At 37.9% G+C, this 27,201-nt stretch overlaps 1 protein-coding gene across 1 annotated transcript in view; it reads left to right on the forward strand.

The window, feature by feature from the left end:
• Positions 1-27,201, forward strand: part of NEO1 (neogenin 1) — a 291,634-nt gene that overhangs the window by 33,175 nt on the left and 231,258 nt on the right.

Raw genomic sequence — 27,201 nt, forward strand, 5'->3', positions numbered from 1 at the left:
TCTTCACTCTTATTCTCTTCCTTGAGCTTTGATCTTACACCACCAACTGCATATTTGGACATTTTAAACTGCATGTCCTAGAGACACCTGAAACTCAGCATGTCCAAAATAGAACTCACTATCTTTCTCCAAAACTTGCCTCTCTTGTGAGCTTCTCAATTCCACTCAAGGTCATGAACATTCTTCTAGCCTCCCAGGATCATAATCTCAATGTTATACTTGACTCTTCTCTCTTCTTCACCCCATGTTGCCAATTAGTTGTCAAATCTGCCCTTTTTTTTTTTTTTGGTAAAACCTCCATGACATTTCTTGTGTCCAACCCCTTCTCTATTCACAGCTCCCACCTTATTTCAGGCATTCATAACTTCTTCCATAGAATATTGCATCTGCCTCCCAGTCAGTCTCCCCACCTCAAGTCTTCCCACCAGTCCATTCTCTACACTGCAGTTAAAGTACAGATCTGGCCATGTTGTTGTCCTCAATAAACTAGTAGCTCCTTATTGCTTGTAGATTTAATATGTTACCTGGTTTAGCTTGTAAAGTCTTTCATCATCTGGCCCTGCCCACCTTTTTAAGGCTCAGTTATCAGCAAGGGAGTTTAAATGATAAGCTAGAGCTTATTGAGTAGAGGAGAGGAGTGAACTAGTTAGACTTATGGTTTAGGAATATTATCTACTAAGTAGAGAATGGTTTGGTGTGAGGAGAGACTTGAGGCTGAGATACTAACCAGAAAGCTGCTTCACTGTCTAAGTAAGACGTGATGAGGGCCTATTCTAGGGGAATGGCTGTGTGAGGAAAGAAAAGGGAATATCTACAAGAAATGTTGTGAACTTAGAAATGATGGGCAACACATTGGATATGTGATTTCTACTTGTTAAGCAATTGAGGATGACACCAGGGTTGTGAGCATTCCTGACTGGGTGGAATGATACCCGTGACATCAGTAGGAAAGTTGGGAAGAAGGGAGGGTTTTGGGGAAGGAGAGGTCTCCAATAGATTATCCCAGGGATCAGTACTTGGCCTTGTGCGGTTTAATGTTTTTATTAGTAACTTGGATAGAGGCATTGATGGTATACTCATCAAATTAGCAGATACAAATCTGGGAGTGATAATACACTGGGATAGCATTTAGGATCCAAAAAGATCTTGACAGGGTAGAGCATTTGGTTAAATATAATAAAATAAAATGCAATAGAGATAAATTTCACTTGGGCACTGAGAAATCAACTTCTCAGGTACAAAGTAGAGGAACATTGCTAGACAGATAATCTGAAAAGGATGTGGGGGTTTTGGTGGACTACAGACTCAGTGTGTGTCCTAATGCATTCTTGAGCAGGTTTTAGAATGGCCTAACTCCAGAATAGGGATGTGGTGGTCCTCCTGTTCTTTGCCACAGTCAGATCGCAACAGGAATACTGTTTTCAGGTTTGAGCACCATGGTTTAAGAAAGACATTGACAAACTGGAGATTATCCAGAGGCATCCAGGATGTTGAAAGACCTCAAGTCCATGTCACATGAAGATTGGTTGAAGCAACTGGCACGTTTAGCTTGGAGAAGAGAAGACTGGGCAGGGCTGGGGGTGAGGGGTTATGTGGGAGAGTGTTACAACTGTTTTCAAGTACTCGAAGAGCTGTGTTAGGAGAGATTAGACTTGTTTGGCCCCACAGGGCAGAACTGTGAGCAGTAAGTGAAAGCTGTAAAGAAACTAGTTTAGGCTTGATGTCAGGCAAAACCAAAACCAAAGTTGCTCACTATTAGAATTGTCCAAAAGTGGAACGGCTTGCCTCAAAAGGTGTTGGATTCTCCCTCCTTGGTGGTCGTCAAGCAGAAGCCAGATGATTCCTTGTTAGGTTCTTGTTAGTGGAAAATTCCTTTGTGTATGAATTGGACTGAATGGAAGCTTAAGTCCCTTCCAAGTATCAAATTCTGTGATTGTGAAGGCAGAGATCTTTTGATTTGTCTTTGTGTCTTCAGTGTGAAGAACTGCGCTTTGCATGTAATATAGGTATTTAATAAGTTCTTATTGTGCTGGACTTCGTTAAAATAGAAAAAGGTTAACTGATTTAATTGGTATAATTATCTAGAAGCTATCTTTATGGTCATGTCACAGTGAAACTTTGCTAGCTAGAAGTCATCTAATTTATGATAGTGAATTTAGTTTTAGCAATCTTGAGAAGAGGTGAGGTGCACTTGTTGTGTGATTGGCTTCATAAAACTAAAGGAATTGTTTCTGGAGTTCATATCAGGGTAAGCACTGCCAGTTGAGCCCAAGTTACTCATATCACTACACTGCTCTTTTTGTGACCTCTGGACTGTGCCTTTGAATAGCTTGCCCACGAGGAGACAGATGCCCAAGGAAATCCACCAGAGATGTGTTCTCCTTGTTCTCTTTCCTGGATGGGAGGCTTGCCTGAAGGGAAGTACCTGTGGACCCCAGAACACTCAGTTGTCCCATCTCACTGTGACTGTGGGCTTCCCTTATTCTTTCTAATTCTCCACTTGTATTTTCTCAATAGGAAATGACAAAATGATGACATTGGTTTTTGGAAAATATCAGCAACTTTCCATTGCTTTTCACCGCTTCACTATGCTGCCTGTAAATACAACCTTTGCTAGCGTAGAAAACTCTGATGTGTGGGAACTTTAACTTGTACCTTCCTCAGCTCCATGTTTGAATCATACTAGTTGCCTTTCTTGTACAAATAATCTAAGTGGAGAGGCAAATAACTTCTTAATAATCTTAATAACTTGACATTTATTCTAATGAATAATATGGTTAATTAAAATTTGTGGTTTTAAGTGGAAGACTAATGTGGGCTATGTGAAATCACTTATTGCCTAACTAAAATTTCTGTTAATTAAAAATGTGGCATAATTTGAAACTGATAGTGAATTAATTTGATTTTAAGTTTAAATACTGTTTCATTAGTTTGACTGGCCTTTAATTGTGGAGAAGGCTATACATTTTCATAGAGAAATTTCATAGAGAAATACTAGTTATTGAGATTGGATGGATAAGAGAGAACATAGGACCATTAAATGGATTGTGCTGTCTTTATACTGAGGGCAGCTAGTGTGATGGATAGAGTGCCAGGCCTAGATAGAGTCAGGAAGACTCCTCTCCCTGAGTTCAGAGCTGGCCTCAGACACTTACTAGTTGTGTGACCGTAGGCAAGTCACTTCATACTGTTTATCTCAGCTCCTCAACTATGAAATGAGCTGGAGGGGGCAGCTAGGTGGCACAGTGGATAGAGCGCCAGCCCTGAAGTCAGGAGGACCTGAGTTCACATCTGGCCTCAGACCAAACGCTTGACACTAGCCGCGTGACCCTGGGCAAGTCACTTACCTCCAATTGCCTTAAAAAAAATTTAAAAAAAACCTGAAATGAGCTGGAGAAGGAAATGGCAAGAAAAAACCCAAAATGGGGTCATATCTGAGTTGGTGAAGACCAAAGCAAATTTAGGCTAAATCTGTAGACAGAGCTGGAAGGAAACTTGTAGTCAATTTAAGTCTATCTCGTATTTATGCATAGAATTCTTTGACATCATTCCCAATAAATGGCCATTCAGCCTTCACTTTAAGATGTCTGTTGATAAAGAAGGAACTCATTACTGCCTGTGGTAGCCAGTGCTGCTTTTTCATATTGTCTTTTATCCTGCCAGTTTTGAGTTCCATGAGGGCAAGGACTTTTTCAAATTCACCTTTGTATCTTGCCCAGGGCCTCAGCAGAGTGCTTTTCATGTAGTAGTCACTTAAGTCATGGTTATTAAATGAATTATATAGTGTAGTTGTGTTGTTTTATGGAAGAATTTAATGAGATTCCGTGAATTTAAGTGACTTGCTTTATATCTCTCAAATAGTCAGTGGCAGAACTAGCCCTAATGCTTCTTCAGAGATCCCTCACTAGGAAAGAATTTAGCAGTTGGAAAGATAAAAGGGAACGATCATAGTGTTAGAGATAGAAGAGATGTCAGAAGCCGTCTAGCCCAGCCTCTTCAGTCGAAGTAGGAGGCAAGTGAAGCCCAGGGAAGTTGCCCCAAGATTATATGACAATAAACTGTGGAATTGGAATCCACGTTCTCTGACTGTGCATGCAGTGTTCTTTCCAAAGCATAGTGTAGTGGATGGGCCACTGGACGTAGAGTCAGACTAGGTGTGAATCCCTAACTCAAGACACTAACTGTGTGACCATGGACAAGTCACTTAATGTCTGTTTCCTTATCTGTAAAAGGACGGTGTTAGACTCAATGTCTTCTTCAGGTTCTTTTCAACTCTAAATCCTATGAGGATGAAGTATTTCTAGAAAAGACAGAAGCAGGTAGTAGGGTTCTGAGGAAAAAAACACGTGGATATGGTTATTAGAAGGATATATTTTAAGGAGTGCAAAAATTCACACAGTATAGAGTTGTGAAATGGTAAGGCAAAGCAAAAGATTCTGAACGATTTGAACAACCTGAAATCCAACATACATTTTTATCGACAGGCATTTAGAGATATACATTTTTCCTTAAGGTACTATTTTAGCTGGATCCCATAAATTTTGGTGTGTTGTCTCTTTGGGGTTATTGTAATTTTCTTTGATTACATTTTCTATTTTTTTTCTATGATTTGTTCACCAGTTCTTTAGGATCAAGTTATTTAGTCTCATAATTAATTTTAGTCCTTTCTTCAATGGCCCTTTGTTGAATATATTTTTATTGTATTGTTTTAATATTTCTTGCTATTTCTCATGGAGTTGTTACTTTCTGTTTTGCCCATTTTGATTTTCAAGGAGTACAATTCTTGAGTAAGATTTGCCACCATCTATTCAGAGCTGTTAATTTTCCTTGGATTCTTTCTTTCCTAGCCATTATTTCTTTTAACATTATACTTTGTATTTCTGCTTTCATTTCTTCCAAGCACTCTTGGAATCCTTGTGACTGTGAACTTCTTTTATCTGAAGCTATTTACACTTGTAGAGTTCCTTCCTTCCGTCCTTCCTGGCAGTGGGGTTAAGTGACTTGCCCAGGGTCACATAACTAGTTAAGTGTTATGTCTGAGGCTGGATTTGAACTCAGGTCCTCCTGAATCCAGGGCCAGTGCTCTATCCAGTGCACCATCTAGCTGCCTAGAGTTACTTCCTTCTGTGCTTATCTCTTGGGCTCCTCTGTCTGTAGTATTTCTTCGTTATATTCAGCATTGTTTTCTCCTTGCCCATATCTCCAGCTTCTCTTTCTGTGCTGGGGTCTTGTGTTTGGGTTAGAGTCTGAACTACCTCATACTTTTGAAGGGGGTGGTGGGGGGGAAGAGTGTCAGGCCCTGGATACGAGTGACTAAGACTATCACTGCTTTCTGCAGCCCTTCCAGGGATTTGTCTGTTTGTGAGCTGACTTAGGGTTTGGCCTTGGTTCCTGCTCTGTCCCCTATTTCTTGCTCAGCCCCAAACCAAGAGTTGATGGTGTTACTGTGAGATTAACAGAACCCACTTATAAATAATTGATTTGGTTGGTAGCAGTTCCCAGGTTTTTTGCTTCCTAGGTGTAGCCAGATCCTTTCTCTTTCAGTAACTCAGGTGAGTTGCCTGTGCTATCATCTCTGTGGCCCCATCTCCTGTCCTGGCCCCTGGGGGTGCTCTGCCTTCTCTTTGCCCACACTTGCCTCTGCTCTGAGCTTCCTTAGGTTTACCTTTGTGCACTCATGGACTGGATGGAGGAACTTATCAATATTTCTTCATGGCTTTCTTTATCATTTTTCCTTGTACCCTTTTAGAGTTTTATTGGATCATTTTTGGGAAATTTGGGTTTCTCTAGGATTTTCCCAAAGTTTTCCTCCAATACAACACATTTTAAAACTCCAAGAAAAAGGAGAAAATTATTTATCCAATATAGTAAATTACTAGCTAAAGGAAACAAGATTTTTGGAAATTTAGGTCAAAATTTGTCTCTTGGTTGAGTGAATGTGTTTAGAAGACACTCAGAAGACATTTGATTTTTGGATATAAGAATGATATGAAGAGGTGACTAGTAGAATGTTGGAGAGAGGGTCTTTTGCCTAAAGGGAGTTTTATAGACACTATGAAAAAAAGTGAGTGCAATTTGTGATATCAAAACTTTAGGGATTAAAGGATTCTGAAACTATCTGCAAGTGAATACTTCAAAACATAAACTGGATAGAAGAAAATTCTCATTAAGCAGAGTAATTTGGACAGAATCTTGAAAGTGTGTAGACTAGGAGTGTATATGCAGTTATGTATGTTAGGGATGTACCTTGGATGTAGTATTTCATCAGTGTCGGGTACTTTCTCCACCACTAAAGACTACACTTTTTCATCACGTCTTATCCTCTGGGATTCTTGTCATTTTCTCGATGAGTCTACTACCAATAATATCTCTCACTTGTTAATTTTATTGGCTCCATTTGTAAGAAACAGTTAATGACAGATTAGGTAAAGTTAAAAATTGGTTTAATTGACCACTATACAGTCTTCAGATGACCTGCTTTAGCAGAACACTCATGTAACATCTTTCTCTTACTGATCCTTCCTCCATTCCTTTCTCTTTCTATGCCTCTTTCCTCTCAAAACACAAGATTTTATATATTGTAGAGTTTACTATTAAGAGTCTTGCTGTAAACATGCTGCTATATGCATTGTTTTGCAAGGCAGAGGAATGTTTCAGACCTTCATTAAGGGTTGATAGCCTTTAATAACTGAACTAGACTTTAAATGGTAATTGAAAGACAGAAATTGCTAGAGTATTGTAGCTAAATGAGCTTTTTTTTTTCCTAAGGGATGATACAATTTACACATGATATGATGTGGTTGCCTTGTGAAGTTATAATAGCTATTTATTCACTTTTGTTTTCTTAAGACATTGATTTCTTTTTTGTAGCTATGAACATTCAGGATGTTAGAAGTAATTGCTTTGTGACTGAAGAACTAGTTATCCTTTGTTTCAATTATTTTAATGCAGAAATGATTACATAGTAATATATTCAATGATTTTCAAAAGATTCCCCCCCACCCCCAAATCTGGCACTGCAGTTGAAGTTGTGTTACAGCCTTTTAAATGTAATATATAGAAGATAGGACATTTTTGAGAAGCCATGATTTTTATCCTATTACATTTAGTTTAATTTTTTATTGAATGTTAAAATCTCTGGGTGAAACTGGGACTGAGCGGTTCACCATTTTGAATTCCAGACATAAAGGCTGACAGTTTTACATGGAAGACCTGAGGGCCTCACTCATAATTGGGCCTTGGTGAGACTGGTATTAAATTATTTGTGTGCTTGCATTCTAGACAGATCTTTCAGGTTCATCCTTTTTATGGATGATAGCCAGAGATGGACCCCTTCCTTCTATATGACTTCTACATGATCTGTCAGGAGACTATGGGAGAGGGCATGAGTAACTGAAAGGATACTTTGGGGTGGGGAGGCAAGGTGTGTCATTTTTCTGTCAACACTGGTGAGTGAAAATTCGGGTTTTGGGACGTAGCTAGTTTATATGGATAGAATTAGCCTGGCCTTCCTGAAATTGCTTGGCCTGTGTGACTTCATTCTAGGCCAGGTTCTGACTTTATGTATATATAGATAATTCAGGTCCAGAACCTGCTGTTGCCGAAATCACTAGAACTACAAGTTAGTGGCCTCCTTTTTGTGAGAATCCTCAAACATTTGTAGACCCCACCCCATACATCTGCAGGAAGACTTCCTGTGCCATCTGGCCTTTCAGGTGATCATTGGGCCACTATTCTATAAACAGCCACAGTACAATTAAAGAAAAGAAAAATAAAAAACCCCTTGGATTCTTTTTTTTAAATAGTATTTTATTTTTTTCCAATTACACATAAAGACAATTTTTAAAAATTTATTTATTTTTAGTTTTCAACATTCACTTCCATAAGCTTTTGAGTTTCAGATTTTCTCCCCCTCCCTTCCTTTCTCCCTCCCCAAGACAGCATGCAATCTGGTATAGGCTCTACATAATACATTCCTATTAAACATATTTTCACTTTAGTCTTGTTGTAAAGAAGAATTAGAACCAACAGGAGGAACCACGAGAAAGGAGAAACAAAAGCAAAAAAAGAGCAAATACTATGCTTCGATCTACATTGAGACTCCATAGTTCTTTCTCTGGATGTGGACAGCATTTTCCATCATGAGTACCTTGGAGATGTCTTAGATCCTTGCATTGCTGAGAAGAGCTAAGTCTATCAAAGTTAGTCATCACACACTGTGACTGTTACTGTGTACAGTGTTCTCCCAGTTCTGCTCACTTCACTCACCATCAGTCCATACAAGTCTTTCCAGGTTTTTCTGAATTCCACCTGCTCATCATTTCTTATAGCACAATAGTATTCCATTACATTCATATGCCACAACTTGTTCAGCCATTCTCCAGTTGATGGACATTCCCTCAGTTTCCATCCTTTGCCACCACAGAAAGAGCTGCTATAAATATTTTTGTATATGTGGGTCCTTTTCCCATTTTTATGATCTCTTTGGAATACAGCCCTAGAAGTGATATTGCTGGGTCAAAGGGTATGCATATTTTTATAGCCCTTTGGGCATACTTCCAAATCCTTCTCCAGAATGGTTGGATCAGTTCACAATTCCACGAACAATCCTTTAGTGTTCCAATTTTATCACATCTTCTCCAACATTTATCATTTTCCTGTTTTGTCATGTTAGCCAATCTGATAGGTGTGATATAGTACCTCAGAGTCATTTTGACTTGCATTTCTCTAATCGGTAGTGATTTAGAGCATTTTTTCTTATGATTATGGATAGCTTTAATTTCTTCCTCTGAAAAATGTCTGTTCATATCCTTTGACCACTTATCAATTGGGAAATGACTTGCATTTTTATAAATTTGACTCAGTTTTCTCCTTATTTTAGAAATGAGACCTGTATCAGAGATGCTAGCTGTAAAAATTCTTTCCCAGTTTTCTGCTTCCCTCCTAATCTTGGTTGCATTGGCTTTGTTTGTGCAAAAACTTTTCAATTTAATGTAATCAAAATATCCATTTTGCATTTCATAATGTTCTCCAACTCTTTCATAAATTCTTCCGTTCTCCATAAATCTTGACAGGTATTCCTTGCTCTCCTAGTTTGCTTATAGTATCAACCTTTATATCTAAATTTGTATTCATTTTGACTTTATTTGGGTATAAGATGTTGGTCTATGTCTAATTTTTGCCATACTGTTTCCAGTTTTCCCAGCAGTTTTTGATAAATAGTGAGTTTTTATCCCAGAAGCTGGGGTCTTTGGGCTTATCAAACAGTAGATTACTATAGTCATTGACTACTGTGTCTTGTGTACCTAACCTATTCCACTGATCCACCGCTTTGTTTCTTAGCCAGTACCAAGTAGTTTTGATGATTGCTGCTTTATAATACTAAAGACAATTTTTAACATTCATTTTTTAACAAAATTTTGAGTTCCAAATTTTCTCCCTCCCTCTCTTTCCTCCCTCTACCCTAAGATAGTAAGCAATTTGATAGAGGTTATATAAAACATATTTCCATGTTAGTGATGTTGTATAAGAAGAAACAGAACAAAAGAATAAAAACTATGCTTTGATCTGCATTCAGGCTCCATCAGTTCTTTTTCTGGATGTGGATAGCATTTTCCACCATGAGTCTTTTGGAATTGTCTTAAATCATTGTATTGCTGAAAAGAGCTAAGGCAATCATAGTTGATCACCATATAGTATTTTGACATACTGTGTACAGTGTTCTCCTGGTTCTGCTCACTTCACTTCACATCAGTTAATGTAAGTCTTTCCAGGCTTTTCTGAAATACACCTGCTTGTCCTTTCTTATAGTGCAGTAGTATTCCATTACATTCCTATACCACAACTTGTTCAGCCGTTTGATGGGTACCCTCTCAATTTCCAGTTCTTAGTTACCACAAAAAGAGCTACTATAAATATTTTTGTACATGTAGATCCTTCTTCCTTTTTTATGATCTCTTTGGGTTACAGAACTAGTAGTGGTATTGCTGGATCAAAGGGTGTATATGATTCAATTGCGCTTTGGACATAGTTCAAATTGCTCTCCAAAATAGTTGCATCAGTTTACAACTCCACCAACAGTGCATTAGTGTCCCAGTTTTCCCACTTTTTCTCCAGCATTTATCATTTTCCTTTTTATGTCATATTAGCCAGTCTCATAAGTGTGAGGCGATACCTCAGAGTTGTATTAATTTGTATTTCTCTAATCAATAGTGAGAGCATTTTTTTAATATGACTATAGGTAGCTTTGATTTTTTTCATCTGAAAACTTCCTGTTCATATCCTTTGACCATTTATCAGTTGGGGAATGACTTGTATTCTTACAAATTTGACTCAGTTTTCTATGTATTTGAGAAATGAGCCTTTTATCAGAGACACTAGCTGTGAAAATTGTCTCCCAGCTTTCTGCTTTCCTTCTAATCTTGGTTGCTTTGGTTTCATTTGTGCAAAAGCCTTTTAATTTAATATAATCAAAATTATCCATATTACATCTTGTAATGCTCTCTTTCTTATTTAGTCATAAATTCTTTCCTTCTCTATAGATCTGAAAGATAAACTATTCCTTGCTGTCCTAATTAGCTTATGGTATCCCCCTTTATGTCTAAATCATGTACCCATACTTCAGAAAAACCTGGGAAGACTTATATGGTCTGATGCTGATTGAAGTGAGCAGAACCAAGAGGACTTTGTACACAGTAACAGCCACGTTATGCAATGACTAAGATTGTTAAACTGAACCCTTCTCAGCATTACGAGGATCTAAGACATTGCCAGAGACCTCGGGATGGAAAATGCTGTCCACATCCAAAGAAAGAACTATGGAAGTCAAATCGCTATCACTTATTTTTACCTTCTGTTGAGTTTTGTTTCATCTTTCTGTTGGTTACTCCTGTTGGTTTTAATTTTTACTTACAACTTCACTAATGTGAAAATATGTTTAATGGGTATGTAAATGTAAAGCCTATATCAGATTGTGCGCTGTCTTGGGGAGGGTGGGGGAAAGGGGGAGAAAAATTTTCAACTCAAAAGCATATGGAAGTGATTGTTGATAAATCAAAATAAATTAATAAAATTAAAAAAAAATCATGTGCCCATTTTGACCTTATCTTGGTATACAGTATAAGATGTTGGCCTATACCTAGTTTCTGCCATACAAAAACTTGGATTCTTCTGCTCTTCTCACAGTTTTGTCAAAAAGGCTGATGGATGATTGAAGCCTGAGAGCTAGGGCCTGATGTGGGTGGATGGGATGCCTATGGATGGATGGATGGGCCTATGAATAGGAAAGGAGGGTCTCCTCAGCCAGGACTGTGACTTGAGCTATGGAGTCAAGTCAGCGAGCACTTATTAAGTACCTGCTACATGCCAAGTACTGTCCCAAGTGCTGAGAGACAAAGAAAGGCAACAAACAGCCCTTGTCCTCCAGGAGATCACAGGCTGATGGGGGAGAAAGCAAACAACTATGTACAGGCAAGATAAGTGTGGGGATGAGGGGGGGGGGAATGTATATGTGTGTATACACACATATATAATAACTATAAATAAATATTCATGTAGAACATAGAACATAACATATCTGTATGTACATGCACACATATACACAGGAGAAATTGGAGATAATCGAAGAAGGAAGGAACTAGCATTAAGGTAGCTCGAGAGGTTTCTTGTACAAAGTAGAATTTGAGCTGAGACTTGAGGGAGGCCAAGGAAGCCAGGAGAGGTGAAGAGGGAGAAACTTTCAGATGTGGGGGACAGCCAGTGTAAAGACAGGACGTGGGAATCAAGAAGGGCCTCTGGTACGGTCTGAGGAATACTTTGAAGGCAGCAGGGATTTTATGAACAAGAGGTAAAGGACAAAAGTACATTCCAGGCATGGGGAACCATGTGGATAAAGGGATGAGGTAGGAAGTGGAATGCTTTTTTTGGGAACAGCGGGCAGTCCAGGTTGACCAGAGTGGAAAGGGTGTCAATGGAGATAAAGGGATGGAAGGGACACCCAATCAGAATTAGTCCTCAGTTTCTTTCCGTAGAATAGGGCATCTGAAGTCTCTTCCAGGTTTAATGTTCTTTGCCCGTGAAGTACATTAGCTTTCTGGTCATTTTCTCCGATGCTAGCCTCTGCTCTCCAATCTGTCCTCAATGAGATAGCTTATAGGATTTTTGCATTATGTTGCTTTTGTCATGTAGGTAAGAAAATGCATTCTGCTTTTTGCCTCTCATTTCTTTGGTGGAATTAACTAGGGTGGGGAAGAAAGAAGGCGATTCTTTTTCCCCAGGCCTACCTATACTCCTTCCCACCTCCATCTCCATTTCTAGGGAGGGGGAAAAAAACCACCACCATAATAATTGTATGAATAAGCTGTGTGATTTAGCATCTAAGGCCAGAGAAAAATTGATAACAAAACCCATTTCTCAATATGGGCCTAGGTAACGTTGGGATATTCTGTTTTTTTTTTTTTCTTTTTGCTTGGGCAGTTGGGATTAAGTGACTTGCCCAGGGTCACACAGCTAGTTGGTGTCAAGTGTCTGAGGCCCGATTTGAACTCGGGTCCTCCTGACTCCAAGGCCAGAGCTCTATCACTGTGCCACCTAGCTGCCCCAACATTGGGATATTCTATAGGAACCTGGGCATCTGGGAAAAATGAACAAAGAGATGATAATGTTGGAAACTATAAAGGGAAGGAGACTCAGAAAGCAGTGGTGTTTCAGTCTCTCTCAAGCCCTGGTTCTTTGATGAATATGTTTGGTAGGGTAAAATGAAGAGGTGTAGCTTTATTTTTTACCATATATTCAAATCTGATCTTTAACTGTCATCATTAAGGACTGAGGACAAATTCCTTTGTCCCTGGTTACTTTCCTTCAATGTACTCCTGCTCAAAAACTAGTGATAGTTCTTTATCGCCCCTTGAATAATCCATACTTGGATTTCTGGGAAATTTTAGGATATTTTGTTAGAGTTGGTTAAAAAAGGAATTGGTTTTCACAAAAAGCCAGCAGGACTTGCCAGCATGGCTTAATATACTCTAGGTCATGCCAGAGTAACCTTATTTCTTCTTCTTCTTCTTCTTCTTCTTCTTCTTCTTCTTCTTCTTCTTCTTCTTCTTCTTCTTCTGATAGGTATATTAACATGCAAATCAGGGGAATGCTATCTATCTAATTTACCTAGATTTTAGTAATACTTTTGGTAAAAGCCTTTCATACTGTACTTGTGGGAAAGACAGAGAGATTTGGGTTACATGAGAGTATAATTAGTTGAATTCACAATTGGTTTAATGTCTGGCCCTGAAGAGGAGTCATTAATGACTCCATAGGTTGGGAGGAAATAGCCCAACTATCGGTGTTTCACTTTGTGCTATTCACATTTTTATCACTGACTTACATAAAGGTGTAAATAGTCTGCCCATCACCTTTCCAGATGACACAAATTAGGGAAGCATGGCTAATGTTTTAGATTATAGGAGATGGGTTGATATATTAAGATATGTCTAATAAGATGAAATTTAATAGGAATAAATGGGAAGCCTTCTGTGTACATCTCTTTACCCTAATAAGGCATCATCTTGAGTTCTTTTTCACCATCTTGGTCACCCTTTTGTGGAAATTTTCTGCCTTTTCAATGTCGTTCCTAAAATACATGCCCACATTTGAATGTAGTTCTTCAGATATGATCTGATGCCAGATATGGTCTGACCATACCTGGTCAGAGGGGGATGACCACTTCCTGTGTTCTGTACATGTTAAAAAAAAATCCAGACCTGTGATTTCAATAGGGAAGGGAACTGATTAAGATTGCAATCTGCTAGAGATGGAAGGAGGATGGAATCAAGGGTAAAGGCAAAGAGATTGGCTGGGAGAAAGACCACCTTATTGCATGAGCCTGGAGCTAAAGAGGAGAGAATGGTGGAATAGGATAGTCAGTTAGAGATTGTGCTATGTAAGCTTTGGAGATACAGGGAGGGAGAAGACTGAGTTTGCAAAAAATAGGCTCTATTTTCTCAGTAACATGTGAGATGAGTTCCCTAGCTAGAGGATAGGCTGGGGAAAGAAATGAGGTGAGAGGCTTGAAAGAAGAAAAGATTTTGAACAGCTTCAGTGGGGAGGAGCAGTAAGGTTGGAGCATGGTGATAGAGCATGTTGAGAGACAGAGATACTGAAGGGCTGGTCAGGAAAAGGAGGGTTAGGAGAGGAAGAAAGCATCATGAGAAAAGGAAGAATAGGAGGTTGTATGCTGATAAAGAGATCTGGCAGTTTTTGATTGTTGGAATGGAGCCCTTGAGGGTGATGGGAAGTTCAAGGCTGTGATATCCTTGTGTATGGCTGAGGTGAAGGAGAAAAAGTAAGTCATTCTGGGTGGGGAGACTGAGGTTTTGGGAGGTCCCCTCATAGAAGGGAATTCAGTGGACCTCTTCTCTCTTGTCTGGATTCCCTTCACCTTTCTTACTCTTCTTTATATACTCTTTTATTCCATCTTTCCCCCTCAGTGACTGTAAGATTGAAGTTTTTTTTTTTTAGGGGATCATACTTTTTATATAAAGTTCTTTTTACTTTTACTTTAAATAAGCAAGTGAATATCTCTTGTCCACCCTCACCCCCCCCAAAAAAGGTTTTTTTGTTTTTATTTTGTGTAGGGTACTTGATTTCATGAAACTGACGACTAAATTATTTGGATAGCTTCATTTTAAATGGCTGCTGCATTTTACCAAAGATTTGTGTTGGAAAAGTGACATAACAGACTTCACTGTAGACACGTATGATCAGAAATGGAGGTAGACTGGTTGTGTCGTGAGAATGAAGGGTCACTGGTCTCTTCCTTTGGTATCCATCCACAAGTCAGTTGGTCTTGAAGAAGTTCCCTAGCACAGTGGCTAGAAGCTTCTACTAGAACAGGGATTCTTAACCTTTTTTGTGTCAGGGACCCCTTTGGTTAGCTGGTGAAGCCTGTGGACTTTTAGAATGTTATAAAATATACATAATTACACGGGAAACCAATTTTATTGAAATGAAAAATGTGATGCCCTTCCACCCCCTCATCCAACTGCACAGAACTCCTAAAGTCTATCCATGGACCCCCTGGGGGTCAAGAACTACTTCTGTAGAGGATCCATGGGAGAATATGACAGTATGACAATAGCCCTGTAGACTGAAAAGTGGTGAATGTGTTTCAGCTTGTACCCTGGTGAAGCACTAACCACATCAGTGAAGTCACAGATACGTTTAAGTATATTATGTAACTTCCCTTCTGGGGTTACTGAGTAAAAACTAAATTGGTAGGATTAGGCTGAGGACAAGTTTAAGATATCTTGCATTTATATTATTTGCCAAATTATAACTAAGGGCACAATTCTGTATTTCAGAATATACATTCTTGATTGCATTATGACCTACTCAGTATTGTCATTTGTAATTTTTAAAACACATTTTGGAGAGAGGAACATTTTATTGTAACATGAAAGCTTTAAGATTGAAAAGATGATTAACAATTGCCTAGAAGCCTTGAATTCATTTGTAACAAAAGCTTTTCTTAAAGCCTTTTGGGTTTTATTGCAGTCTCGGTCTTTAGTGAACTTATGGGTAGTTAAGGGGAAGTCAACTGTATGCAGTGTGGAACCATTAGAATTTTCATTTTTAACTCCTGAATCCTGGAGCCCTAAAATATAATAAGGACAAAGGGATGTGGGTGATACTTTTAAAAAGTTAGATGTTTTTGCTTCTTTGAAGATTCCTTCATTTTGAGAAAAGAGCTTCCTATGTGACACAAAGAAAAATAGACACCAGTGTTTATTTAATGCCAGTGAAAAATCTATATTGAATGAACTGAGTCATTGTTCTTATTAGAAACTTGTGTGACATCTGCTTATAAGTCAAAATAAAAATCTTCCTCTTTAATTATAGAATTCAAATAGCCAAGTAAGTGTTTTCTTTCAAAGTTGACCAACCCCTTTTGAGGTTATCAGAGGTACTCTCCCAAAGATGTTGGCATTGCTTGAAACATTCCTGTAATTCTTTTTTTTAGAATTGCTTCTAGAATTAGTTTATGAACCACATAGAAAGATTAGTCTTTGAGATTTATGCCTTATTTTTATTGTGATAGTTTTGTTTTAAATTTTAATGAAGGTAGTTACGAAAGAGGAATTTGGAAAATATTTGCACATAGGTAGTATAGGAATAGTACAGTGGATAGAGCACCAGGCCTGGAGTCAGGAAGTCCTGAGTTCTAATTTGGCTTTACACACTTACTAGCTGTGTAACCCTGGGCAAATCACTTAACCTCTGGCTCAGTTTCATCATCAGTGAAATGGAGATTATAATAGCATCTACTTCTCAGGGTTGTTATAAGGCTCAGATGAAATAATATTTGTAAAGTGCTTAGCATAGTGCCTGGCACAGAATAAGTGCTGTATAAATGTGAGGCATTCTGCTGCTTCTTCTTGTTAAATAACTGAAAAAAAAATTATTAAATGTTTGCTATTTATATATGCCAAGCATTGTGCTTAGTGCTAGAGACACAAATAGGAAAGCAAGGCAGTCCCACTTTCGAGGGGGAGACAACACATAGAAGAAAGTTTCGCCCCTGGGCAGATAAAAAGCAGGTCCCATTGCAAGGTGAATGGCAAGGCCCAGGGGCTCTTCTGTTAGATCATTAGGTCACATGACAAGGCCAGGGGCTCTTCTGTTCGATCCTTAGGTCACATGACAGGCCCAGGGGCTCTTCTGTTACATCATTAGGTCACATGACAGGGACGGGGGTCTTCATGGCATAGAAGCAGTGTAGGTGGTGAGTCTATTTTTCTATCAGATGGGAGAAGAGGGGGTCAGTGACTCCTTACTCATCTGAACCATGTGTATGATAATATGAGTGTATATAATGTGCTAAGGCAATTACTACTTTGAGGAGTGACACTCATTTGGATATAAACTAAAACCAGGACTATATCAAGCTCCTTCTGGGTTAGCCATGTTTTCCAGATAGCTGAATTGACCCATTATTTGCTCTCATTATACTATTTATAGACAAGGTGTGGAGGAGGAATATCTTTCATGATTTGAAGAATTTTTACTGCTATATTTAGAGAATTGTTTGCTAAAGCCTACACATTTTGTAGCAGGCAGATTATATTTGTGCTGATTTGAAAAAAAAAACCAAACATAATGGTCAGTTCCTCCCCTCTCCCCCCATGCTTTTCTTATTGTTGGAAATTCAGCAGAATTTGAGGTATAAACCACTAAACATTTCACTGTTTAATATTATGAATTGAATATTTTATATTCTTAAATTGAAGTATCTTTGTATTTGTGTGACACAAACTTTCTCATGTCTTCTGTCACTTTTTTTCCTTCGATAATATTTTGTTTTTACAAATTTATTTTTTAAATATATTAACTTTAACAAAATCATAATAAAAGACAAGCTTTTTGCTTCCATGGTCCTGATCACTATCTTTTTTTTTTTTAATATAACACTTCATATGAATACCTTGGTTCATAGATTAAATTAATGGGATAATTTTTGAAGCACAGTGGTGGTAAAAATATTACTAAATGTTAATATTGTTTCCTCTACAGTTGCCTAGTAATAGAATAGCTTTGTTCTTTTTAGTTAATATTACAAGTTTGTAAATGATTTTAAAGGTGATAAAATCACTAAAACAAAATATTTTTGTCTATGCCTTCCTTAGCTTTTTACTCTAGAAACAAACAAACAAAAAAAGAGAAACACCTTTGGAAGTATTAGGATTATGAAAATTTCTAGTGATAGGAGAGTTTTTATTTAATTTTTAGAAGTATTCTATGCATGTGCACAACCTACTTTTTATTTTTCAAAACTGGGGATTGAGGGGTGTGGTGGGTAAAGAATAAGAATGGTGTGGGTTTAGGGGTAGAATAATTCATTGGCTATTACCAGGGAAGATACTGCAATCATCATCAAATTAGACTTAAATTTTTTTTTCAGTTTTGTAAAACTATTTGCTAAAAAAAAAGTCACAATTTTCCTGCAGTCTCATTATCTGGCCTTAAAATTTTGTGTTTCAATCTGAAATATCAAAGTTAGCCTTGCCAAAATGTACATGACTTAGTCACAACCCTTTTGCTTTTTGAGAGAACACTGGTTTTAGGGACACTGAATCACAGGATGTAGTTTTGGTATTCTAATTTGAGGTGGATACATGCTGTTCTAAGACCAAATTTTGGAAAGTTTTTCATAAAAGTTTTTTTTTTACTTATTTAATTTTAAAATTTCATTCTATGAAAACAGATTCCTTCTTTTAAGTGATCAACTTCTCATTTTGGTTTAGGGTATTAATAAATGTTTTGTACATTTGTTGTTAAAATAGAGATTTTATTATCTACCAACATATGTAGCCAAATCAGTTATGTTAGCATTTCTATGAACTTTTGGTATTCTTGGATGGCTTACCTCTGAAAATGTGTTGTTAGTGTTGGCACTGCAAAGGTTGAATTTCCTGAGAGGAAGCAATTGTAAAATACTCAGGAAGTTATTAGGAAATGTGAACTTATGCTTGTGCAGATAAGCCACTGAGCCTTTTGTGAATATCAACAGAGTTTGCATCAGAGGAAGAGGAGAGGTTTACTAACTGTCTTCAGATAGCTAGAAACTTTGACCCACTATATAATTGAATACATCTGTGAGTATATAGGATATTTAATTTTACTGTGTTTCATTGAATAAAAAACTTCCTAAAGAAAGAACTTTAAGAATTATTTTCAAAATATTCTTTTCTAGGGTTCAGTTATTCAGTTAGAGTTCAGTTCAATTAGGGCTCAGCCCCCAATTTAGATTAGATTTTAGGGGTGTGTGTGTGTGTCTGTGTACACACAATTTTGACATCAGTTGAGATTTCTGCTGTAGCATTTTCAGTGGAATTTTAAATAAAAAAACTTAATTATTATCTTATACTTTAGTTTTGTTCTCCACTATACAATAATTCCTAGCTATTTTAGAAATTTTGTATTGTGAAATATAACCTTCCAGTGATTTTTATTTCTAAATTGAATAAATAGGATTTTATCTACAACAAAATTTAAGATAAAGCAATATACCATTTGGTACATTGTAAAAGAATTATGGAGTGAGAACATAATTAGATATTAAATATTTGAAATTTTATCTTGCATATTAAATAATTATAGGCTAAGCTTCGTAGTAAGTTTAAGAATATCATCTTCTAATGAGGTTTTTATCATGAGATTAAATTATTTTTGGCAAGTTTTTACCTTAATGTCATTCATCATTCAAGAATATTTGACTGCCTACTACTGTTTACCATACTGTATTAATAATATGTGCAAAATGCCATAGTTTTGGTTAGAATATCCTTACAAAACAAAATAAATTTGGGGGCTTAATTTTCTTTGTCCTTTTTGTTGTTTTTAAACTTTTGATAGTGTCTGTGTGTTGAGTGTCTTTCATAGAGCCAGAAGCTGATCAAGAGGCAAGAGATGAGAAGTGGCTGAGAGAGAGATTTCTACATGAAGCTCCCTGGATGAGCCGGGGCTGGGGAGGATGCTGATTGTTGGCAGTAGAGTTTGGGCATAGATCTGAATGGAGAGATCAGCTGCATCTGAATAATTAAGGAAGTAACATTTTATACCGAGAAGTAGGGAAGCCTTGAGTTTTATCAGAAGGAGATCCTTTCCACTTAAGCAAACCTTGTTTTTCTTTGCGTATTTAGTTTCTGATTGTCTCAAATTAGAGTCACGTGGAGATAGGCAGGTTTTGGGAATTGTGGTCTGCATCCTCAGAACATGAGATCATCGATCTTTTGGAGTGTTAATATCTTCATTAAGATTACAGTTCTTGGGGCAGCTAGGTGGCGCAGTGGACAGAGCACCCACCCTGAAATCAGGAGTTCAAATCCAGCCTCAGACCAAACACTTGACACTTACTAGCAGTGTGACCCTGGGCAAGTCACTTAACCCCAATTGCCTAAAAACAAAACAGACAAAAAAAAAAGATTACAGTTCTTTTGTTCTATGGATTTTTTTGTCTACATTTGGACTTGATATTGAACTTCATTGGTTGCCATTGAAGTGCAGTATGGTGGAAGGAAGGAATGTTTGGATTTGGAGTCAGGTGATGGACTCTTTTAGCCTTGTACTTAGTAACTGTGGAACCTTGTATAAGTCACGAAATCTCCTTGAGCCTTAGCATTCTCATCTGTAAAAGGGGTGATCATGCTTGTACTATCTACCCCACAAAGTGGTTCTGTGGAAAGAGTCTTGTAAACCATAAAATTTTCTACAAATATGAAATATTATAATATAGATAAGTCTTAGTTTCTTCTAGGTTGTAGGAGATTCTTTCTTCCCCAGATATGGTATATGCAGTTCATACCTGTGTCTTCACTGGTTATTAAGGTCTAAGTGGCTGTTTGCTGCAAGCCCTCCCCTTCAAAGCTGTCTAATCTTGTATCAGCTGTGCCTTGGTTCTCTTCTCTGCACAGTGCCTTCTGCTTGTTGCCCCGGCCGCTTCTTATCATTTCTGTTCCTGCTACATTCATCCCCAGTTTTTACCCTTGTGTTTCTTCTTATCCTTTCTCTTGTTGTTGCTGTTTCCCCCCTACCTTTTCACTTGGTAATTTGACCTCATACAGACCTCTTCAGTCAGTCAATCAGGTCTTCTTTAGGTTGGCAAACTAACTAGACAGTGCCTCTTCCATCCTTCAGCTGTTTTGGGTCCTTTTGTCCTTGTGTACTAAGAAGCTACTTCACTGTCAAATACTTTTTTTTTTTTAAGGTTCCAGGTTTAGCCAGGATCATAGGATGATAGAAGAAAAGGTTAGATATCCTAAACTGTCCAAAAGACGCTTGGTTCCATTTTGCAACTTGTAAACTAATTATTATCGAGGTAAAGCATGTTGGTTTGAGGATATAGTTAATCTAATTTGTTTTTAGCATTGGCTAAACCTGCTTAAACTGTTTTTTTCCAAGCTTTTTTTGTAACTAGACTAACCTTCCTTGGGGTTGCTTGGAGAGGGACCTCTAGAAAGCTGTACAGGTTTGCCATCTGGTGGTCAGTATACAAATTGTGAAGGTTAAGTGGAGGAGAGGGATTCCGACTTTGTTCTGAACCTTGCCTTCCTAATTAAAGCCTGTTGAGAGTTTTGGGTCACCTTTGCTTGTTTATCTAATAGGGTCTGTTTAGTTTTTGTATTTTCCCTCCAGAAGAATCATATATTAGAAACTGCAACTCAAATATCATGGAACTCACTAGCTACTGTGACTGTTGGGCACTTTTGTATTATATGAGCCATATCTTTCTTAGTTCAGGTGAAACTGTGTAATAAAGCCAGTGTGGTATAGGGTAATGGTGTCAGATTCAAAAAGAGACAGAAACCATTATACCCTGCATGAGGATCCCTTGTGAGCCACATATTGACTTAGTTTTAGAATGTAATATTATTTATGTTTCATTGTATTTTTATGTATTTTGTTAAATGTTTCCCAATTACATTGAAATCTGGTTCTGCTGCACTTAGGGGTGTGTTGAGCTGCATGTGATCTACAGGTTCTGGTATAGTAGATGATGAAAAGAGATGGGCTGTAGAATCTGAGTCCTTCAGAACTTGTGACCCCTTTGGGATTTTTTTTTAGCAAAGATACTGGAGTGGTTTGTTATTTCCTTCTCCAGCTCATTTTACAGATGAGGAAACTGAGGCAGATGGGGTCCAGTGACTTGCCCAGGGCCACACAGCTAGTGATAACAGCTAAATTGAAAACTTACTATACTCAGAGTTGTAAAAGGAGGTGGGATGTGGAGGGGAAGAAAGATCTCTGGGAAGTTGTTGTGGCAGAGCTCTTTGTCCCACACAAAACAATACGTCTGGACTGCAAACAAACAAACACACAAAAAAGCACTAAACTTGTTTATGTTAAATAGTAAGAACAAAGCACATAACACTAATCGTTAAGTAGACCAGTTGAGAGTGAGAGAAGAGAAAAATGGAAAGAGCTTACAGATAAGCTGCCAATACTGGGTTGGGGTTCTTTTGGTTTGTGGGCTTTAAAGTGTTAACTGCTTTTTGAAAGTCTGATTAGTACCCCAGCAGTTGAGACATATTTTCTGCACTAAGAAGCAATGTTGATATAGTTTTAGTCTTTAAAGTTTTTTTTAAAATAAAGGTGAATCATTTTCTGTTGAATTCTAAAGAAATTATTAGACTGTTAGGAATGTCTGAGATTTTAGGAATTTACTTGTAGACCTTAAGAGAAAGTGTCAGTTGTGAAAAAAAAAATTGAGACTGCTTCTTTCCAAACTGATTAGAAGTTATATTTACAATCAGCATTTATTTAATTTTTTATCAATAGGCTTTTTATTTCATTGAAAGATGGACATCTGTGTTACCTACCTGAATTTAGCTAGTCCAAGCTCAAAAAGAATCTCATTATAGCTTCGATATAGTGTCTCCTTAGTAAGTTTTGTTGCATATGTGATATTGGACGTGTATGAAGTTTTACTTTACTGGAAAAATGTTATCCAAACACAAAACTATAAGAAAAAAGCTATGGACAATTTTCCAATGAATTTAAGTGTTTGTAGTAGATAAATATTGACAAGTATTGAGTCCCTGTCTATACATATACACATACTGAGCCAGCTGTGAATAACTTGCAGGTGAATTATAATAATCAAATTGGAATTCTTTTGCTTAGTTGACTATTTCCTACTTTGCATGATAGGTGAGAAGAAATCCTTTAAAGTCCTAACATTTAACTGCCACAGGGAAAAGTAAAAAAAGAAGTATAGTTGAGTATAGTTGCTTTAAATTTTCTCTTCATTCTTACCCTCTCTGTAGACAGCCTCATTCACTTCTCTGTCTTCATTTATCAATTTTGTGCTGATGGCTTTCATATCTTTATTTATAGGTCCATTCTTTCTATTGAACTTCAGAGGAAGGCCTCTTTCCAAACCTCCCAGATATCCCCATACTGTAGCCCCAAATTCATCATATCCCAAACTGTACTTAATATTTTTACCCCCTTCCCCAGTCTGCCTCCTTTCCTTCTGTATTTCTTAATTCTTCCCTTCCCCTATCCAAACAAGTCCTAGCATTTTTATTGAGGCAATATTTCTCCCTGTTCCTTCTCTTTCCTGTCTGCTTAACATCTAGTTAAGATTGGAACTTTAATTACCTCTTACCTGGACTGCTCTAATAAATAGCCTACTAAAATGATTAAAGTAGTTAAAGTGATCTTCCCACTATGTAGGTAGCTGAATCTCAGAGTTCAAAGAGAACTCAGACCATTGATCCAATCTATATCTGAACTAGATACTCCACCCCCCCCCCCCTTTACAAGGGGTCTGACTTATTTATGCTTTTCTGGAAGGACTTCTGGTGAGGGGGAATCCATTGCCCAATGTAGCAGCTCAGTCTGCTTTGCAGCAGCTCTGATCATTATCAAGTCTTTTCATGTGTAAAGTCTAAACTTTTTCTTGCAATATTTATCTACCACTCTAACTTCTGGGTAGCATTTTAAAAACTTGAAGATAGCTTTGTTGTATTTTTTGAAAAATAAGTTTTTATTGATATTTCTGTTTCTTACATTACAATAGTATCCCATGTATCTCTCTCCCTCCCAGGGAGTCATATTTTATGACAAATGGCATTTTTTGGAGAGGAAAAAAAAGTCAATACAAATGATTGATACATTGAAAAAGTTTGAAAACATGTATAGATGTATAGTATGTAACAGTTGTAGACCTCCCACCTCCATGAAGGGGTAGATTAAGAGTGTCTTCTCTATCTCTTTGAATCCCACTTGATCTTTATAATTTTGTTGCATTTATTTTTGATTTTTTTGGTGTGTCATTATTCTTTCCATTTGTGGTGTTGTATTTTTTGTATACATTGTTTTCTTGGCGCTGCTTACTTTACTCCGCATCCGTTCATATAGATCTTTCCATGCTTCTCTGTATTCCTTATATGTCATTTCTTACAACTCAGTAATGTTCCATTACATTCATATTTGTTCATCATAATTTGTTTAACCATTCCCCAGCTGATGGACATCTACTTTGTTTACTATCTTTGGCTATCACAAAAGATCCTATTGTTGTTTGTCTTTTGTTTTCTTTTTTCTTTTTTTTCTTTGTTTTCCAAGGGGCACTAGTGATATCATGGGGTGATATCTTGACTCATGGGAATTGGATTTAAGCGAGTCAGAGTTACACAAAGTCGTGATCAAAGTCCCGAGGCAAGACAATAGTCAGAATGACTGGCCGTGGCTTAGGATGCCTAGATCACCATGTTGTCTTTGATGTCTGACTAAGCTCTGAGCACTCCACAGAGCCTACTTCAGTCCCCTTCTTCAGTGTTGAAACAAATGGTTCTCATCCACCCATTCCACTGGGGGAAGTCTTCACATGTTTGGGGTAGACACCCCCCCCCCCCAATGGCTTTGAGACTTATTGCTTACCCTCAGCCTGGTTTAGCCTGTCTGCCAAGGGCTGCTATGAATATTTTGGAATGTATGGGGATTCTCTCCCCCCCCCCCCATCATTGGCTTCCTTGGGGTAATGTGCTCAGTAATGGAGTGTTTGGTTCAAAGGATATGGACATTTTAGTGACTTTATTTGCATAATTCCAAGTTGCTTTCCAAAGTGGTTGTTACCATTTCATAGCTCCACCAACAGTGTATTGGTGTGCCTTTGTACAACCCCTCCGATGTTGACTGTTGCTGTTTTGGGTCATTGTTATTTTTCAGGGTGTGAGGTAAAACCTCAGGGTTATTTTGATTTGCATTCCAATTAGAGTATTTTTTTGTGTAATTGTGAAAACTTTGCAGTTCTTTTGAGAGCTGCTTGTTCGTATTTCTGATTATTTATCTATTGGTGAATGGCTATTAGTTGTGTGTGTGTGTGTGTATATATGTATGTATATACACACACAAATATTGTTTATATAACTTGTATACTAAACCCTTATCAGAGAAATTTGATACAAAACTGTTTCCCATTTGGCCACTTCCCTTCTTATTCTAGGTTCATTAATGCCATCTATACAGAAGCTTTTCAGTTTCAAGTTCCCTTTTCTGCTGTAAACAAGACATTATTATAGCCCTTCAGTTACTCGGTTATCTTTGTTTTCTACATTCGCTTCTCTCACTTGATGACCCCCCTCCCCTGCAGGCCAGTCCAGCTCTTTGGTTTTTACATTTCAGTTTTTTCTCTCACTCTGTTCATTATCCTCTTTTCTTTCTGTTTTGTCTGCACCCTCTTTCTCTGATTCATGGCCTTTGTAATTATCTGGTCTCTTTTTTTCCCGCTGTGTTCTTCATGAAATCAAAACTTTCAGAGTGTCCACTTCAGACTCTCCCCTCTTGGAGCTCTCCGCTGCTGGTTCGGAGCATTTGTCCCACGGATCCCCTTTTGTGTTGTGCCTCAATTCCAGAACAATAGCAGTTATTGCAGATGAGAGAAAGGTGATGCCCCATGGTAGTGCCCTTTCCTCTTCACATCCCCCATTAAGCAGCGCACCACTAATCTATATACACTCTCTTGTTGACCTTTTTTCCCCTACATTTGCTTGGAAATCGCCTTCCTATGTCCATGCTTTCCCACTTCTCCACATGCCAGTTACCTCAGGGGAGTTCCAACTTCCTTACTCCCAAGACAAATAGACTTTTCAAGCACCAAATCCCGTAGGCTTCATCCAATGTAAGTCCTCATTTACGTTCTTACATTTTATACCCCTCCATGTACTCCGTGATCCAGCAACACCAGTCTTGTTGTTGTTACTTGAACTCAACACTTCATCTCCTGACTTTGTGCCTTTTTATTGTTTGTCCCCCATGCCTAGGTGCTCCCCCTCCTCATCTGCTTTCTGGCTTCTTTGACAACTTCCTTCAAGACTTAACTCAAATCTCACTTTCTATAAGAGGCCTTTCTGGTCATTCTCTCTCCTCCTTCCACTCCTCTCAGTCTTTTTCTCTGAGATTACCTTATATTTATGTCATATATCTTTTATGTATAGAGTTGTTGGCATTTTTTTCTCTATTAGAATGTGAGCTTCTAGAAGGCAAGGATTATATTTTTGCCTTCCTTTTTTTATCCCCAGTGCTTATTTATACCTGGAACTTAGTAAATACTTAATAAATATTGATTGATTGACTTGCCACTTTCCCACTTGCCCTACTTCAGAATTTCTGTTGTTGTTGAGTGTGTTACCATTTTTGTGGTCTTTCAGGTCTGTAACCTGGATATTGCCCTCTACTGCACACTCTTACCCCCACATATCCAGTTAGTAGCTAAATCTTTCTGTTTCTACCTCTGCAGCATCTTTCAAATATATCATCACTAATCATACAATCATCTCCTTCGTTCATGCCCTCATCACTTGCCCTATTAAAATGTCCTTCTTCTTTTTCAAGTCTCTCCTCCATTACATACTCCATAGTTGCTAAAGTGATTTTTCCTTATGCACAGAGCTGATTTAGTTACTCTCCTAAGTTCAATCAAGCCCTTGAATAAATTCTAGGAGGTCTATATTGCATCTATGACTTTTAAATCCCTGCAAATCTGGCTCTAATTCATCTTTCCACCTTCATCATTAATTATTCCTCTTCCCACACTCCGTGTTCATGCCAAATAGGTTTTCTCTCTATTCCTTATACATGAAGTGCCATCTCCCATACCTGTGTCTTTGTTCTGACTGGCCCCTGGAATCTACTTCCTCTTCCTGTTCATCTCATAAATCCCTCACTTGCTTTGTGATTCAGTTCAAGCATTACCTTCTGCATGAGAACCGGTCTGATCCCCCCACCTAATTTATACTCCTCTCCCACTCTAACTACCTTGTATTTATTTTGCAAATATTTATGTGTTGTTGTTCCTGATAGAATTTAAGTTCCCTGAGAGCAGGGTATTGCTTTCATTTTTTTTTTTCATCTTTGTATCTCCAGCACCTAAAATAGTGACTGGCTTAGGAGGTGCTTAAAAAGTGCTTCTTTGATCATTTGATACATTCGGTACAATTCTGTAACTAACTCCAACAGTGATGAGTAGCTAAGAGTCACGGAGAAGAAAGTAGATAGTGGGAATGCCAGGATTGGCATTTGGAAAGGGATGATCAGCAGCAGTAGGGCAAGGGATAGCAGAAAGCAGAAAATAGTTATGGCATCAAGATTTGGAAGGGAGGAAAGCTCATGGGTGATGGATTGGAGAAAACAGGGGAGGGTGCAGTA

Source organism: Phascolarctos cinereus, unplaced genomic scaffold, assembly GCF_003287225.1.
Source record: "Phascolarctos cinereus isolate Bilbo 61053 unplaced genomic scaffold, phaCin_HiC Scaffold_3;HRSCAF=262, whole genome shotgun sequence".
In the NCBI taxonomy this organism is placed as follows: domain Eukaryota; kingdom Metazoa; phylum Chordata; class Mammalia; order Diprotodontia; family Phascolarctidae; genus Phascolarctos; species Phascolarctos cinereus.